The 19197-nt window shown below is 48.3% G+C and overlaps 1 protein-coding gene across 5 annotated transcripts in view; it reads right to left on the bottom strand.

The window, feature by feature from the left end:
- Nucleotides 1-19197, bottom strand: part of LOC121603510 (extracellular serine/threonine protein CG31145) — a 44681-nt gene that overhangs the window by 18967 nt on the left and 6517 nt on the right. The window contains exons 1-3 of one of the 5 annotated variants that reach the window (XM_041932341.1): nucleotides 17506-17962; nucleotides 16879-17303; nucleotides 3334-3397 (exon numbers count right to left, since the gene is read on the bottom strand). The gene's annotated coding sequence lies outside the window, so the exon portion shown is untranslated. Of the gene's footprint in view, nucleotides 1-3333; nucleotides 3398-16878; nucleotides 17963-19197 lie in introns of those variants that run through there. The other 4 variants (XM_041932342.1, XM_041932343.1, XM_041932340.1 and 1 more) reach the window with 4 other exon arrangements.

Raw genomic sequence — 19197 nt, 5'->3', positions numbered from 1 at the left:
CGCTTCACCTTATTGCTTTGACTTTTGAGTCTTACGCCCAAACGTAAGACTCATCCAACACCCTCTCGTGTTGGCGAGAGGCGCTCACGTGTTCACGTCCCAAGACGAGCCTCTTCTTTATAACTGCAAGCCATCTAAAAACAAAGCTAGTCGATTACGCTTATACAATCAAGCTGTTTTAAAGCTGGACCCGATACGAGAGACGAAGCATCATCAAGGGAATAAAAGAGGTGACTTAATGGTTCAATTACGAATTGTATTTTCCCGTGCACCGACGGACCAATGGAGCGGAGCCGGTGGCGCGGGGATCGGTTTCCATCAGCGGACCAGAAGCGCCATTTATGTAACGATTATAACTTCATAAACACCGGGCGGCATCGTTCATTGCTTCGTACAGAAGGTGCTCGTTTGTGCGGTACAAGACACCAGTCCTCTCAGTGCCGCGATGTATCCCTCTAGTGGGTCCGAACCGAGTCCAGACTCAACCAAGAGAGAAAGGAAGAATTTGTTCTCATAGAATACCCCCGGGGAGGTACAACAAAGCAACAGCGTTGTTGGATCGTTTGAGACGCGATGGTTCTTTGTTGTTAAAGGTGGCGTGCAATGGGTCGTTTTTTTGTGTGCTATCAATTAGCCTGTGTTCTTTCACGAATTAGCAGCGAGCTTCGTAAAGAATGTTCGATGGATTAATAATCTGTAAAACAGCGGCTTTGTTTGCTTGGAAGCTTGGCAACATCGTTCGTGGAACAAAGCTGAACGTCGTAAGTTAGCAATAGAAAGGATACTCTTTTCAGTTCAATTGCATCAATTATATTCCTACTAGAAGCTACATGGATACGATGAAAGTTTAAAGGAGCACAATAATGTAGTTGTTTATGAGGGCGCGTTTTGTTTTTTCGGTACAATTTGTAACCCACACATTCCGATAACGCCTTTGCAAACCATTCTAGCCGAACGATGGCCATAAAGCGAAATGGTGGCATTATCGTTAGCGCATGGTTAGCGAACACAGTTCGGTTGCAATAAAGACACAACACCGATGGTGCAAACGTAACAAAAAAAAAAGCGCCACAATCGGCTCGAACCATTCCCGCTGTACTGCTCACTCAATGCTCGGTTCCGTTCGAAGCAGCTATGCTAAAACGGTGAGTGACAGTACCGACAGCGGCACCAACATAACAAAAAAACAAAACACGATCCTAATAAATGGTATAGCGCCACAAATGTACCGGCTGCGGTTTACGGGCACCACCGAAAACCACCGCCGTTTTGGCCAAACTGGATTAGTGCCGATTAGGCCTCGGTCGGAACTTGCCCGCACCCCGCCCGCAAAGCGTCATCATTCGCGGTTGAGGGGATTTGAAAAATTGATCAATTAATTGGACACTTTCCCAGTCCCCCAGCGGTGCCGGGGCTGTACAATACTGGCATAACGCCGGACGCTGGTGGCGGTATAATTTTGGGGTTCTCACCTGGTGATGGTGGTTTTGTGTTGGGCTTTTCTTTCCATCTTTTTTTTTTGCAGGGTTTGCGGCATGCGTTGCAATGATGCTGCAAAATGAGGTTGTTTGCACGCCGGCACCTGCAATTAACCGTGTCGACATGGAAATCAGGGGAGTTTGCTGTCTGTGTGTGTGCGCGTGTTTTTGGTAGGAAGAGTACGAGGGTATGGCCGATGTAGCAAATTGGATCGTGCTACCGGAAGCGGCGTCTTTGTAACGGTGTTGCCTAGTCGGTTAATCGATTCAATTTCCGCCGTCGGCGTCGACCTTGACGTGGTGAGGCTTGCATCTGGGGAGCTTTCAGATCGTGACAGGTGTTTTTTGTTTTGTTTGACAAGCCATTACAAGCCAAACGCTTTATGCCATCAAACATTGAGAGGCGCTTTTTGGGTGGTAAAGTTCTTATTTAAATTTATATTTATACATATTTTTCAATGGTTGAGCGCACATTTTTGCTTCTCAGCTGTGCCATGTTTTATAAAAGGGTTTCGAAAAAGGTTAACTATCAAACCGTCAGATCTGAATCAAAATGCTTCGACCATAAACTCTTCATTGAAACGATATTGTTCGGTTCAGTGTCAGCCCAAAGCATCGCACAATGGCAGGCAGATTAAAATCCTTCAACAAAAATACAAAAAAGCTCCACAAGTGTATGCGTCAGAAGCAATTTCATGCCCGGTTTGTGTGTACCCGTGTGTCCCTAAATTTTGGTACACAAATTCGGTTCCATTCCAACTTTCTACCACACCCCTCCGCCGGGCCTGCCCGTTCCACTCCCGTTCCCGTTTGCTTCGTGAGTATGTCACGACAAATTAGCTTCACCTGCCTCACGTTGCGCCGATCTCCGGTGCTGCCGTGCCGGTGTCCCATTTCCGCACCTGATCGCGACCCGCCAGTGGGCGATGGCTAGCATTGATTCGATGTGTTTTACATCGTGTCACCTTCTGGCCAGAAACAACAACAAAAAAAAGCGAAGGGGTACAAAAACACACATACCGCGACGGAATAATGGCACGATCGCTAGTCGTTCCACACGCGCACGGAAGCAGTCGGTCGGTGGACGGCAACGGTGGCGCGGCTGCATCGCTTCTTTTGATCGGCATGCTCTCCTGACACGTGACATACAAGGAACATGCAAACGGTTTGCGCTTAGGTTACGCCGGCAAACTACAACAAACGCAAACACACACACACACGTATGCAAACATTGTAGTGTACCGGTAGGTGGGAGGTGGGTTCCGAATCGATCGGTTCAAGGTTGACGCGTCACGCACGGTAGCACACATCTCGGCGAAACCCGGTTGTACATGGAGCGCGAGCATCCATGGCGCGGATGATGCTGATAAACTGATGTGCCCGTTCGGCCCGAATGCGCCCTCACGCCGCCCAATGATGGATCTGTTTTGCTGAGGAAGGGTGGAGGGTGGACAAATCATTTTGTATTTGGCGGAAAAGCCGAAATTTTGTAAAGCTTGTAGCTGTGTGCTGGTTGTTCTGCGTGGCTTAAAGCCGTCGGTGTTCGCGTAAACGTGAGATCTAACGTTGCACCACTCGCGGGTTTTCGCTTACGTCAGCATCAAATGATGTGGAACAAATGGGGGAGGGTTTGGACCATCCGCACGCCCCGAGCAGATCGGTGACACTTTGCTGTCAAAAGCAAACAGTACCGCGCACGTAATCGGGTGAGCCCATCGGTCCCCGGGCCGGGTTGATTGAATCATGTGTAGAGCTGTTTTCATGTTCATACGTAATCTAACCACGCCACCACGAGCGGATTGTTTGGCGACTGAGGTTCAAGGTTGTACATGAAATTCGGGAAAATTATACTTACAAAAGTTTACGGTTTCAGCATGGTTCGTCTCACACACGCATCGCGGTCGCTTTATAATTGGAAGCTGAGAAAGAAAAGCACACGAAAAAACGCATAGATCAGTATGAGCCATAAGTAGGTTAAGTTCATAAAGATTCATAGTGATTCCCCAATGATTGTGGAGCATAAATTTTAGTCACGGAATATTAACTCCACAGCCAACATCATTACGTCGTGTGCAGTGTGCTGCACGTAAATGGTTTAACCCAAACTTTACTATTCCCTACGACCGAATCGTCTCTGTGTATATCAGCTCATAAATCTCTCGATCCGACCGACCTGCCAGCGCACGAATATGAACGTTCCGACCTGCAGAAGCAAGCTAATTGAATCGGGAGCACCAGCACCGCGCCACCATTTGCCCGATAAATTGTTCCCGGTATTATGCCCGTCCGCCCGCCCGGCGGCCAAATCAAACACGCTCTCCCATGCGCTCCAGGTGCGCACAATCAAATTTACTGCCAAACATGCCTCCAAAAGCGCACACTAGGCCGCAAATTTCGCGAGCTAGATGCCAATATTGACACAATCAACAACCCAACGGAGTAAGCAATGCATCCGGAATGCTTCCGGAATCGCCCTGGGATCGGAATGTCATTAGCTGTCGGCGGCGGCGGAGGTGGTGGTAGTAGTGAATCCACTCCCGGACACTCACCCCTGAGATACAGAATAAACAATAACGAGGTGTGTAAGGGTTCGTGGCCTGTCGCGCTTTGAACCATTCCATTGGACCCACCGTTGAACAGTTGAATAATCAATCGCTCCTTTCGTATGGTTTGAAGGATTCCTCAAGTCTCCAATACTGTGCCAGCCTCCCTGGTGGGTAGCGGGATGCAGGCGACGGCCATGTCCGACGAGCCGAGGCCAATGACGAACGTGATGATCCGTCGAACGTGGGACGGCTCACAGTACGCGGTGGTGGTAGTGGAGCAAATCTCCCGGAGGTCCTAAATCCGTCCGACCAGCGCCGGGTCACGCACAGTCATCCGAACATCTCTCGGGCCCCGTGTCAACCGCGGAAGTGCTACACCGGAAAAGGCTAATTAAGAGCCAGTTGAAGTCCAGATCCAGCAGCAGTGGCAGAATTTGTTCGGCCATGCGCGTCACTGGTCACTGCGTTGGCTGTTGATTGCATTAGAGGCAACTATGCATTCGAGAGCTAGAGTGAGAGAGCGCACGAGTTGTGCATTGCGTGCATGTGTCCGCCCTGGGAGCTGGCATCATAACACACCATAGTTGACCCCGCAAACAGCCTAACTAGGGGATAGGATTGCGATTTGTTTGCAGTTCGTTTGGTAAGCCGTTTTTTTTTTTTTTTGGTTGGTTGTTGTTGCTCCATTCCGTTCACCGAGGAGGAAGGGGTACTGACTGAGCGAACAACATTCGACACACCGGGTCTCGAGTGCATGGTGTGGAATAATTTGCCACTAATTCGCGTATCATTCGCACTTCGCCTCCGGGGAGCCGACGAAAGGAAGATATGATACGCGCTACACAGTACCGCGCACGGTGCACCACTGCACTGCACGGGAAAGAAGTCATTTCGGTTTCGGTTGCTGGCAAAATAATTGGATTTTCATGATTGATTGAGTTGTTTCTCGCTGCCAGAACACGACTGCATTCGTGTTTTCCGGCGCATATACGCGGTTCTCGGTGCTAGATGAAAAGGAGCATTGCTTCTTTTTTTTTGTTTTTTGTTTTTGGCTACGCGATTGATCAGAAGCTTTGCCCTTTTTCGAGCGATAGCGAGCAAGCTAACAAACCAATTTTGCGTCGGTGAAATTTGGCCTACAAAACTGTGTATCGTCCATTACAAAGAATGGACAGAAAGTTGCATTTCCTGTTGGTTTGAATGATTGGCACAAAGAACCTGTTGATCTGCAGCGAACCTGTAAGTTGCAACATTATTGCAAAGATGTATGAAGCAGAAAGTATGCAATCTGCATTACAGAACGCCTCAAGTTGTACCGTGCACAGTACAAAACCGTCGCATTCTGACTTTGTAACCTACTTGTTCATCCAATAGATGGATTTGAGAAAGAGCGAGAGCTAATTTCCTTTCCATACACGGTTTGGCATAATTAATCGTACCCAAACCGGACGTTGTAATGCGATAAAGCGGTCTAGCTCTAAAACCTTACGTTGCAAAAACCGTGCTACAAAACGGCAATAAAAGTGTTATTGCCACGCTGGTACACCTGAAAAAGAAAACTACGTCGAACAGCAGCTGTCCTGTCGCGAAAGACGCCGCAAACGTCCGAGTGGTATGGCCGAGATGTGACCGCAGCGACAAGTGGGTTGGATCGCGTAGCAAGATTTTATTACCCACCCCCTTTCCGCAGCAGCAAACCAAACACAACAATGCAGCTTGCACATTTGCATTCCTTCCTGCTCGCGGGCAACGAGTGGTGCGAGTTATTTTTAATGGTCAACCGGCACACATTTGTCATTGCGTGGCAACGTTCTCTCTCTCTCTCTCTCTCTCTCTCTCTCTCTCTCTCTCTCTCTCTCTCTCTCTCTCTCTCTCTCTCTCTCTCTCTGTTTGTGTGCAGTGCCTGTGTGCCGGTGTGATTGTAGTGATTTGTGAATAAATAAACAAACATTTTTCTATCGCGCCATCGGACGGTAACAAATCCAGTTCCGGATCGATCGCACAGACTGGGTGGTGTGATGACGTTAATCTGAGGTTTGGCCGAGGTGATATCAGCCGGCTTGCCAATGAAATGCATATGATTTTTATTCATTATAACCGGTTTCTAATAGTTGTTAAGCTCTATTGCGTCGTCGTATAGGGGCCGCGTAGGTTGCTGGTATTCACGAGATAAAACTAGAGCCAGAAACAATAAGGGTAGTGCATTGATTTGATAACACTCTGCACCGTTTAAACTTAATTTTTAATCCACCTAACAAAGGAAGTCGTTTTTAATTCGTAACTGGTGCTCCGTATTACCTATTCCGAACCAAACTTAGCTTAACATATGAAAATCATTTGTCCAAAACTCATAACCCACCATCAAGCCGTGAGGAAAGACAAAAACGCAAAGAAAGAAGCAGTAGCAAACAGATAAACGTAATCATCGATTAGAATTGCTTTCCCAATGTCACCTGCGCACTTTTTTTCGCTCTCTTTTACTGCCAATCGACTCCACATGTCTCGGCGTATCGGGCCATACGGGCCTCAGCTTTTTGTCCCACGTTTTGTCTAAACCGACACCGGGCCGGGAAGGACAAATCTTGGCGGCATTGACTTAAATCACACACTCAAATCGTTACTACGTGACTGGATTGGAATAACAAATAGTGCCATGCTAGGGAGGGAGGGCCACCGTTTGGTAGGATGAATGGGTGGCTGGATGGATGGGTGTGCATAAATCGTCCAAAATGTCGATCATGTTGATGTCTTCCCAGGCTTCCCCGCTCGGAGGAGCTGTTCGTATCGGGGGCTTAGCATACACATGCACGCTCACACCGTTCGACGGCAATGGTCGCCCGGGACGATCCATCACTTGGTGCGGGATGATGGGCACAGCGCTAGTGGAGAGCTGTTAGGAATTTCTAATGCCGAAATCCTGAAAAGTAAATAAAATGCAAACTCATGCCCTGCAAAGCCGAGGATGCCGGCGGGATCAGAAGTCAAATCGTTCGTTTGGGTCGAGACAAATGTTGCGGGAAGAAAAAGTGACAAACGCAGAGAGGCTCCGATTTACCGTGTGCAGAAGAATGCGCTAAGCAGGAAACCGAAATTTGTACTGTGCTGAGCGTAGACTATGCAACTTTGAATTTCTTCTTTTTTGTAGCATCTCCTTGCAACAACTCTTTGCAACGTGTGTAACTGTGGACATAACTGGCTAAGATGCTCTTTACGGGCGCCCCGACAGACAAATAGTAAAAGTGTGAATGGGTTTCCGCACTCGAGCATTGGTTTGCATTAATGATCATCTTTCCTCTGAAGTTCTTTGCTTAATTCGCGCTTCAAAGCACGTGTGCTGCCAGCCCAATGCCAGTGAGCCAAACTTCCAGAATTTAATTCATCCAATTTAGCGGTAACACGTGCCGTAATGTGCGCCCTACACAAAATTCCATTAAAGCAGCTTCATTAGGCAAACGCTTTTACCTTCGGTGTCACAACACTTTCGCTAGAATTTAATAAGCCTGCCACAAGCGCGTAACCAGGCGTACAACAATCGGTGGCCCCAGGGTTTCCCCGGGGGGGTCGACAATTTCTCCGCTTTTGCCCGTTTGCCATTACAACTCCGCGGTTCTTGCGGTTCGGGAGCTATGCTCTTAAGGTTGTCACAATTAATTACAATCCAACTGGTTGGTTTGAGCTTTTCGCAACAACAACAACAAAAAAAAACCAAAACAAAGAAACTATCGCTCAATACAGGTTGGTTGGCTTGTGTGCGTGCGGCAGAATCTTCCTTATTGCGTGCTAACGAACCGTCGTCGAGGAAACCCCGAACCGTAAAACCCTCAGCCCCCCACGGCACCTCATTTACGCGATGTCATTACGAGCATTGGCAATTAATCAACGACCAACAATTACCGGACCCCGCCGGTGGGGAACCAAATTCACGTGGGGGTGGGCGGAGGAAGTGGCCACACATTCCAACACACTGCCACTGCACTGGCTAATTAAAGTGTCCCTCTTTAAACAACCAGTTAAGCAGCGCTTCAACAGCCCCGGAATTGTGTAACAAGTCGCGTCCCGCGTCCCGTCCGCAAAACCCGGGGCAGAAAATCACGGACTCCCGGGCCGGTGTTTCGAATTATTGAAACATACACACCATGCACATACCGGCAGCCAAACGGGCAACTCAGAGACGCACGCTGTGGGAAACCATACCCGGCCATCAATATTTCATGTGCGGGCGATTGAAAGGAACGCCCGTGGGAAAAACGCCCGGGTGGTTCGTGTGCCTACCACCAGCACCATCACGCTTCCTTCCTTATCCAGCATTCAGAGCTAACCTGCGCGATAGCCACAGGTTCCGTGGTGATGCGATGAGTCTTTTACTCCGCTCTTCCCGATGTTCGGCTGCAAATCCAAGCTCCGTTCGCTTATTGATTGCAGTGTAAAGCGCAACGGGAGTTCCCTGTTCGCTGATGGACGTATTCCAGGCTGTTTCGGGGGAGGAAGGAGGGCCTCGTTAGGGCTGCTCATTTGCGGCACCCTAAAAATGCAACTAGAATTCCACACCAATTAACCACGGCAGCGAAGTCGGGCTGGCGCATCCGAATGGATTGAATTCTTCGGCCGCTCGGTTCGCTCGTTACGATTTCCCAGTGATTTCGGTAACTAGCATTGATGGAAGCTAGAACCCTCGAGAACGATTTTGGCGAGGGGGGAAATTTGGGAACAGTACCGCTTGGGGCAATCGATTCCACAGTGGCCTCAATATCTCCAGCCATCATTGAGCCGATCAACAGTTGAATGTGTGTTTTGTGTGTGAATTTTCTGTTTCTCTCTTTCCTTCTCTTCCCGTACGATACGATGACCGCTAGTTCCGGTTCTAATGATACCATACTATGCACCCCCGCGTTTGCTCAGCACTGAAAGTGCGCATCGACATGTGTGAGGGACATGCTGTACGTCAGCCTCGGAACAGTTTCGCTACCCCAAATCCACTAACGCAAAACACAACAGTGTCGCGCACGTTTCAGGATTTCGGGCAACTGGGACGGTTCCTAAAACAAACGCCCAATGTTCCCGGCGGTCCCCCAGCATCGACAAACGGTCCTCCTACAACAACGAGCCCCGTCACTGATTTATCTGATTTGCATGCTGCACGCGAAGTTCTCGATCGATGGGTGGGCGGCCGGTAGGTTGGCCGAGCCAAACGCTACACGATTAGGGTGAATGAATTGTGCAGCGTTACGTGTTCGTTATGGTTATTAAGCCGTATCAGCTCGGCCGCAGTGGCAATTCAGCGCAAGACCGCACGTGGTACACCGGTCACATGGTGCTGCCGGTCCGTGCGTGTGCGTGCAAAGGCACGAGATCGAACACAAACCCTCACTCGACGGCCCATCCTTGCCGACACACTGTGCTGTGCTGCCTCAAAAACACGAGCCATAACACATCGAGAACAGAGGACTATCGTGATGGACGGTGGCGGCTGGACACGTCCTGGTCTGGTCTGGTGTCACAATTTTCCAACGAATGTCCGTACAAATGACACATCTTCTGCAGACTGCCCCGGGACCCCGGGACCCCGCACCGGCAACCGTCCGGGCCGGAAAACATGTTTGCTGACGGACGGTTTCAACCTGCAGCCCCATTCCCGGAAGCTTGCACTCACATTCCACGGTCAGCAAGCCGTCCCGTGAGGGCCGCCGTGGGGTAAACTTTGCCTGGCTGCGACAGCTTCTGATTTGCACTAATAATAAACATATTTATTTTCGCCACCTCCACCATCTGTGGGCCGGGCAGCTGATACGATGGCAGCCCTCCACTCGCCGGGATTAACAGGGCGACCGGGAGGGGGCGATCCGGCGTCATCCGGCTTGTGTCGGCTGGAACAGTGATAAGCTGGGCTGGAGAGCATGTCGATGGTGCGAGGTGCACCTACACTTTCGCGGTTTTCCACCGCCCTTCCCCAAGCACGGTGGTGCTGGTGCAGTTATGATGGACACTTTATCTAGCGCGCTGCAGATTTGTTGTCCGAGTGCACACTCGGACACTTCGCAATCGGGGCGAGAGCGTGTAATACCGCACGCGGCCGCTTGGGTTCTTCGCCGGGTCTGATTAATTATATCATTGTTGTAGTAACGGCGTGCCCAGCGGGCTGTACAGTAACATGCAACCACGCTCGGCAGCAGCAACGGTCGGTCCGCTGCACGATGACGATGTAAGTAATTCCACCATCAACCAGCTCCAGCGTGTCCTGAGGGCTTCAGAATTCAGAATTTAGCATCAGTGCGACCGGTCGGAAGACGGGCGCTGCTGCGATAAAGGGCCCGTTCTTCGTGTGCGCTCATGTAAGCGGGCTGGAAACTGCGAACCTCGTCGGTAGTTCGGACGGATGCAGTTGTTTAAATGAATTTAAAGTTACAGCTTTTTGTGTGGGAAACTTTAAGGCATTTGAAATACATTTTTACCGAAAATGTTCAGTTTGTATAACTCGTTTCTTGCCCAGTAATGCTCCTCTCGACAATGCACTAGACAGCCATGCTTCCTTGTAGCGCTACAGCACTTATCGATTTGAGCTATTTTTATATCTTCCATCGATACAATCATAGTTAAATACCAACGACAAACCTACCTCACACAATGTATATCGAACAAATAAGACACCCTTCACACAAGCACCTCTCGGCTGGCTGTCCGGTCCGGTCTGATAACATCTGCCACCCAGGCTAATGACCATTTCGTGTATCAGATCCCGATTCGATTACCGATGGCTTCCGGCGGTGGAAAGAAAGGAAGAAACCACTCCAAACCAGACCACTCCTCTCGTCTGTTGACAGTAACAAACAAGAGCAGTGACATAGACAAAAAAAACAGTCCATCCCAATAGAGCCACACACACTATCGACAGCCAACAACGATTGTGATGTAATCACCGAGGTGCGCCCCCGGGGCGATCGAAATCTTAATGCCGATTTGACCCCCCAGACCGTGTACCCCTCCGGTATTGTTGCAAAACGCCGGAACGCCGGGCAAACGTTCTCACCGATTGCAGCTGTCGTTTGCGAAAAAGGAAAAGCGCCTCAAACCACGCTTCTACTACGACGTGAATGCCGATGGTTGGATGGAATTCCGACGCGGGGATGGGAGGTAAATTCAAATCAGCGCTCGACCCACGATTCCGAAACCGGCTTAATTCCGGGTAGCGAAGCGGTAAGGAAACACCCATCGCACACACCATTGCTCAGATCGTTCGATTCTATGCGAGCGATTTCTGTAAGGTTCTCGCGCATTGACACCGTTCTGTGTTAGTGGGATAGATGCCCTGCGGGGCGAGAGCCCGTCACATCCGTAATGTTTGGTGTCACCACGCGGTGTGAACCATTGCTAATTTGAGCGGGGGAGGTCGATTTTCGCCATAGAATTGAGCCCCGAAGCGCTCTCAATCTGGGTCGAAAGTTTGGCCGAACGTCTTGACATTAACGCCCGTAGCATGGTGTTGTACTATTTTTTCCCCAATGTATTGTTTATTTGCTATCAGTTTACAAATGCTCCCCTCGCTTCTGCTCCTTGCGAATTGTGTGAAGGTGGTCCCAAATGATGCGCTGTTACGTTGTTTAGCAACCGTTCCTTTCCTATTACGCGAATGTAACAGCTCAGCCACAGGTAGCTGCTTTAAATTGGCCAGTGAAAGTAGGTCAACAAAGCTCCGGTTCACAGATTGTCATCAGGTCGTTGCGTTGCGATCCGGTGGCAGCAAATGAAAGACATCGGATCCAATAAAAAGTGGCACCATAATTAGACATAATTCTTTGTACGATTTGGTCCATCCCTCGTCCGAGCTGAACGAGCTTAAGTGATTGTATTAAAATCTTTACCAAATATGCTTCAAGCTCGACAGTTGACCCGAATGACTCAAACCAGAGGGCTTAATCTTTCAGCGCGAGACCTTATGCGTATTACTAACCTCCACTCACTGGTGGATCTGGTGATTGGTGCCGCACCAGCAGCAAACCAGACCAATGCGTCTAGGCCTATCTGCACTCAAAAAGCTCCCACCAGCAGCATCGTTAGCACAGTATTGACCACCGAAACGTTAAGCTAAAAATCAAACACGATCCTACGAAAACAGGTTTCGATGGCTAATTTACACGCGTGCAGGGGGGGCTACACAAACGTCCACATCCCGTCTTGGCGAACGTTCTTTGAAGACGACGTTGGCGACGGTCATCGCACAGCTTCACCGTCTTCCAAGGTCTTTCGAGAGAGAACGACACAGCGGGGTTTTATTTTTACTTTTTTTGTGCGCTCAAAACTCAGCAAAACAGCAAACAACGATGTTCCACAGTCACGAATGATGGTAGTGGTGAAGGTAGTGGTGTCTTCCGTCCAACGCACTCGCCGCGCCGCTCGCACGCAAAGCCATCGATCGGTATTTGGATCGAATGGCGAGGCCAGCGTGCGGATCGCACACTTTTCATATGCGCGGCTTTCAGGTGGTGGAAAATGCTTTATCCGACTGGGGGGAAGTGGAAGCATTTTTACGCCATATGGATCGCGGCTCGAACCATTCACGCGATTCACCATTTTACCCATCCCATTTCATCTGTTCTGCAGTTTTGGGTTGGGGCTTTCATCGTACACCGACCTGTGGGGAAGGTGCGTCGCATAGGAAAGAGTAAAAGTTTTCTATTTTTTGCCTCCTATTTTCTCACACCCCTTCCCCTGTTTCTACTGGTATTTTGTTTATGTGTGTGTGTTCATTTTGCTTCAAGTTCGACTCACGTGCCGATAGAAACGCTCGCGGTACGCACGTTTCATGATGTTATTTAAACGCGGCTAATAAATCATGAACAAAGCCGAACCGATCATACCACTCCACCGGGGTGGAAAATGGAAATGGGAAAGCTGAGTTGTGCGCGAAATCAGTTGCATTCTGAGGCTCGTGTATGGCTCGTGGGGGCCCCCAAGAGTGGACTCCGGCCGGGTCAACGTGCACAAGCAGTGTTCGCTTTTGGAAGCGATGTGAAGACGAATCGAAAGTAAGGGAGGAACATTGTAAGGCAACACAGTGCTGCTGTTTTGCCTAGGGGCAGCACACACTTTTGGTGTGAATCAGAGCCTAACTTTTTTTTACGGAAAATGGCAGAAAAGATTGATATAGTTATGCGTAAGGTCGATTATCAATTATTCTCAATTTAGCGTAATATTCTTTGCAGTGTCAATGCCAACCATTCGACGGTACGCTGATGAAACGATCAGGTCGTAACAACTTCACCCCACCAGAATTGGGCAAATTTCTCTTATTTAATAACTACCCAACTACACTTTACTCAACGCGGCCAGTGCAAACGAATGCCCAAAGAGAATGCCGTCTCCAAAAGCGCGGCTTCAAAATTATCTTCTTTTTGCTGTTGTTAATACAACTTTTCGGCGAGAGGTCAAGAGACGGGGTTTCGACTGCACCGAGAAGCACCATCCACGAGTCCAAGTGGCCACCGCCACCAGCACAGACCCAATGCGCCCATTAGTGTGCTTCTACCTCTTTCTTGCTTTACCACTGCGCCACTGCTGTTACCTCAAAACACAGCCCCAAAATCTCCACACCACCAGGTAGCGTGCCATAAAATGGTTCCAATGACGTAAAAAGTAAGAGTGATGTAGAGTGGAGCGTCATAAAAGCAAGAAGACGTCAGGGCTGCCTGATGCCCCAAAGCAGGAGGGGGCGGAATAAAAACAACATCTTGCCACGGTGCGCCATCCGATCCGATGATCCGCGTTTGGCCTCTCTCTCGCGCAAGTAATGGCTGGAAGTTGGGGAAAAAATGTTTGCAATGTTTGGCGCTGGAAAGGCTTTGGGTCGGAAGTCTGGCACCCGGGGAATGAAAAAAGGCGGGCGTTGAAGAAAAATGCAGACGCGCGCGGAGAAAAGATGAAATAATGAACCTCTAATATGATGGCATCGCGGGGCCGGGAGAAACTTTTTTGCTTTGTTTATGGAAGATTTGATTTTCTTTTCTTTTCTGGCTGTTGTGTGCTGTGTGTGCGTTTGATTTTCATGCGGCACAACGAAGCTTGCCCGTCGCTTGATAATAAACGGTAGCAAAATGGTTGCAAAAGTTTGAACACAAACAGTGACGGAGTTTTTCCCGCCCGCTGCGTAAGGCGCACGTGCGCATGCGTGGTCGTAAAATCGCATCTTTTGGATGCAAATCCCGCCCGGCACCGGCACGTTAATGATGGATTATAAGTTTGTTCTGATGGGATTCTTTTACCGTCTGCTCCGGTCTAGATGAAAGCGAGAAGCCTCGTCGGCGGTGTAGCTAGGAAAATATGTTTGCAGTATTACATATTTGTTAAGTTTTAACTATGTTTGAAGTATAACTAACCAGCACATCACTGAACTTCTTGGTGGTTGTGCCCTTTAGATCGGAATTGATTTTATATTATTCATCGTGACCGGCGAAACAACAAAACAGCAAACCCAACTCCAATGCTCGGCCCCTAACGATGCGAACCATTCACGAATAAGCTGGCCGATCGATCGTGTACTTCACCCACTTTTGCCTAGCTGTAGCTACAGCTAGAGTTCATGAATATTGGCCGAGATCGATTCCTCAAAACCCAAAAAGGGAGGACGCGTGGCCAATCAAACAATCGACTTCGGTATCGAAAAGACAGTCGTGCGGTGTGGGAAAGCTGGAAAACTTCGTCCCAATGTTGGGCTAACAGCACGACCCATGCTAAGACGAATGCACCCCATGCAACGCAACGTGAGCTGAGCCCCGAACGCCCCGAATGCATGAGAAACTGCAACGCCCTCCCTTCCCCAACCGTTGCAGCATATTCGCGCAGTTGGTCCGTTTGTTTTCCTTCATCGTTTTTCCTCCACCTCGGAATTGCAAGACTCGTTTACCACTGTTCCCACTTGCCCCACTCCCTCCCCTCTCTAAGGGTTGGCAGACCACACGGACACTGACCGCGATCATGGCTGAATGCACATGAATGCACTTTTCACGCTATTCTCGGTCGGCGAACGCTTGGCGGCGGGTCGCACTTTTCGGGGACTCACTGGGTCAGTGGGTTTTGAATTGCAAGAAGGGTTCAATGGTGTGCTCGAGCGGAGGGGAAAGGAAGGGGGAGGGGGGGGGGGGAGCAAAGCTCGTTTAAAAGGTAACGTGTGGCTGCGTACGCGCGCAAGATGACAAGTTGGGGCAAATAAATGCAGAAGGGTAAGAAAAGCCGAGATTCATTCGACTGACCTACTTTCCCGGTACAGTTTTTCTTTCTGCACAAACGCACGCTGGTCGCTTGCATCGGTGAACCCCGGTGAGCACGGGACGTGACCATTCTCCCTGGGGGTCATCAATGTATGCATTCTTCCCCGGGGGGGGAGACAATCCCGCTGCTGCAGCGAATTGCGCCTTCCACCAACTGAATTGTGATGTTTGTGTTCTTTGTTTCAATGAGCGATAGCTCCCCCTGTACGCATGCACCACAAATCAATCTTCATCGCTCTTTAGATGAATCGAAACTGGACCAAATTTACTGTGTTCAGTAATTGAGCTGCTAGTTAAATTGTGTTGCATGTGTCGCAGGCCTAATGATCGCACCGATCTTTCGACTCGCTTTCGTACCGCCTTCCCCCCTAGTCCTAAGATTGACTGTGCGAGACGGGGAACGCCAATGGGGAAAGATTTCACTTCTCACACATCCCCCTTCGCTATTTCCCCCACCCCATCCCCCTGCTCACTGCACCAGAGTTTGCTTTCACCCGGCCATCACCATTTGGCGGAGCGCACGGGAGATGTGCATTATGCACAGACGCCTGCCGTCGGGGTGGGGGGTCTGTGGCTTCGCCGGAATGCAATCGCATGCCAGTGCACCGATACGGAACGGCAACGCTGCAGCCAGCGGCAGAAAATCAACAAAAAGTGAAATCCCCTTGCCATCGTCGGGAGTTGCCATCTCCACCGTTTTGGTGGGGAGGATGAAGCAGCAAGATCGCATCTCATCGGGTGAGCGGTGAAACGGGAGACACATCAGGCAAACAGGTTCTTCTCACAGAGTTCCGTGATGAGCAAGGGCACGGCAGGGGATAGACTGGGCAAGAATTTTTGTTGTGCTTAGGTTCTATGGTCAAAGTGAAACTTAAATAAAGTTTTTCATTTGGATACCTTCCCATTCATACGGGAGTGAAAAGAATCCAATCATACAATGTGCTAGAGGTTAAATTGTGTCAAACAAGGTCACAAGAGGAAACACATCGTTTCTGTACGTTAGTTTTTCATCCCAAAACTTATTCTTCACCTTTTAATATTCCAGGAAACCTCAACAACCATCATTCTACTTCATTATGTTCATTAACCGAATTCATTACCGACAAAAGTATTGGCCAAGTAAGAAATAAATAACCAAACATGTGGCATGTCATACAAAAACACCAGATGAGAAGTTCGCTTATGCTGTGCATATGCTACAGTACGACGATGATGCTGCGTGAGAAGCATTGGCGAGAGAATGCGTGAGAGAGATCGTGAGCGAGAATGTTAGCTCCGCACGGAGAACAGGGGTACGCAACCCACGGCCTTCAGATTGTGTTACAATAAAGAGTACATGTTCTAACATTTTTTTAATATACACTGTTTCGTATCATAAGGAATTACTGAGCATATTTTATCACAAATTTGCCCATTTTTCACTTTTACTAAGAATGTTTATCAATTTTTCGTTTCAGTGAGCCACAAAACTAAACAATGTTTAAATTCTGTTTCAGCTCCATTTGTCAACCATACCTCCCGACAAAGTTGCTCACCCCTGCTCGACGGTGTACCGTTGGTTCGAAGCTGACACAAAATCGATAAACCCTCTCTCACCTGCTATTTTTCTCCCATCCACCAGCCTACTTTGCGGGGCGATTTCGTGCAACATGAATTAGATGCTGGGAGGTTCGGGGCATTTTCTAACATTTCACAACACGGCAGACGTCTTTGCACATACCCGCATGACCCCAAAAAAAAAGCGGTGCACGACCTTCTCAAAGCTTCCTCCTCACACACCAGTCACCGGGCACATCTCACCTCGCCGTCTCACGCAGCTGGTTTCGTTCGATATTTTCACGTCTGCAGCAAACGTCAAAACAATGCGCACCACACCAACACCACCATCACTACCACCACCACTACACGCGAACCAAACACTGCATCAGAGCCCGTGACTGTTCACAATGTTGATAGGGAGATTTCCTAAACAAATCACTTTCCGCCACTGGCCGACACACACACTGGATCGGGGTTGAAATCTAGGCGGAAATAACATTGAAAACTACGCCGCGCACATCTTCGTCGCGCGGATGACGTACGGCGCCTACCCGTTGTTTACAACGATCCGAGTTCCGCGGATGTGGGTGCAGGAATTCGATCCCGTTCGGAATTAAATTCCACTGCAATGCTCTACACACAGCCTCCTCTGGCAACATTCGGTCGCAACTGGCGATTGCTTACCCTTTTTCCGCTGATGGATTGCTCGTAAGATGCACCTTGAGATGATAACGCACAGGCGAACTCGCGGACTGATAGCGCGTTCAATGCGCGTAAGATGCGCTCGAAGAAGATGGAACCAATCCGAGACCAATCCGTTCGGGTGAATTTGCACACGCCAACCGATAGATACGTCGGTCGCCACCGCTCACCACACTTGCGATCTGATACTAAATCCTGTGTGCCTGGAGTACGCGGCGACAACACATTTCGCGTTTTTATTAGCCTTTTATTAGACGAAGCTGCACAACACAAAACGAAAAAAAAGTCCGCACACACACGGTTCCGTTCGTCGCACGGAACACAACACACGGGCAACAAAACACAACCGTTGGTTTCGGGGCGAACAAACAACAGCCAGGCTGCCCTGTCTGTTAGGGCAGCGATGGGAGAGCGCGCGCGAGAGAGAGAGAGCGAACGATTGGTTGAGTTTGTGCGCCAGGGTGTGTAAATTTGAATCCGCACTAGCTGCAGGCCAAAACAACTGTGTGACTTTTGGTCTTGATGCCTTAAATAAGACAAGAAGAAAGTAGCACTAACCAACAAACACGAAGCAAATGAAAGTTCTTAAGAAAAAAGTGGAACAGTTTAAAATAAGAAAAAATATAACCTAAACGAGTTAACTCATGTGTAGTATTGTATTTAAGCAAAACAAGAAGCTGTAGTAAACATAATAACCATTAAACGAAACGTTTGTATTAATTGTATTTTATTTATTTACTCAACAACAAATTTATCAAATATTTAAAAAATCAAAGCACAAAATGACACAGTAAAAAAATCATACAGTTATAGTTTGACAGAAAGAAAAAACAATTCAAACAAAAAAAGAAATTGTAAGTAGTATTCTACGTGAGAGAATATAAATCAATTAAGCTACTAATCCTCTTTATACAATAACAAACATGAAAAGAAAGAAAGTGTTGACTTGCGCCATTAGAAACATTAGACGGTTTCATTTTTACGCACCCAAAAGGTGCGAGAGAATTTGAAAAAGAGAAATCGAGTCTCCTCTACGCGAGAGAGCTATTCTCAATTGAATTGTGTTGAGTTTTCTCTTCATTACATTTTTATATGCGCACAGTGAGATCACAACACAAACTGTTGAGGTAAAAATGGTCGAAGAGAATCTTTAGTTACAGAAAAACCGATTTTTTTTTCTTTGCGAAAGTTAGTTAGGTTCTTAAATCTACAAAATCTACTTCTGAATAAAAGTATTCCTAATTCTTAAAAATTCTAAAATAATTTAATATACTGAAAATTATCTCTGCACGCCTATAGTGTGCACTGTCTAAAATGATGATTTTTATTTCTGCTAAGAGCTATCTATGATCGCTACTATTTGATCAAGATAAGTAGTTGGTAATACATTTGATATATGTTATTGTTATTTTAAAGTCCTTATTGATGTGGTGCGCAGGCCTTATTGCTCAAAGCACCCGGCTAGAATGTTAGCTCTAATGCAAAACTGAAGTTCATTGTATATTTGACAATGTTTTCTAAACCAAAACACTATTTCCCCCTGCCCGCCCGCGGCAAAAACCGGACCCGAGTCTAAATGTCAACAGCAAATGCAAAACCCGTCCCGCAGCACGGTGTGAGCGAGCCGTCGAAACAAACCCGCCACCGACAATCATCTGTGCTAACGGGTGGCAA

Source organism: Anopheles merus, chromosome 2R, assembly GCF_017562075.2.
Source record: "Anopheles merus strain MAF chromosome 2R, AmerM5.1, whole genome shotgun sequence".
NCBI classification, from domain to species: Eukaryota; Metazoa; Arthropoda; class Insecta; order Diptera; family Culicidae; genus Anopheles; species Anopheles merus.
This window is presented reverse-complemented; position numbering and strand designations above follow the sequence as displayed.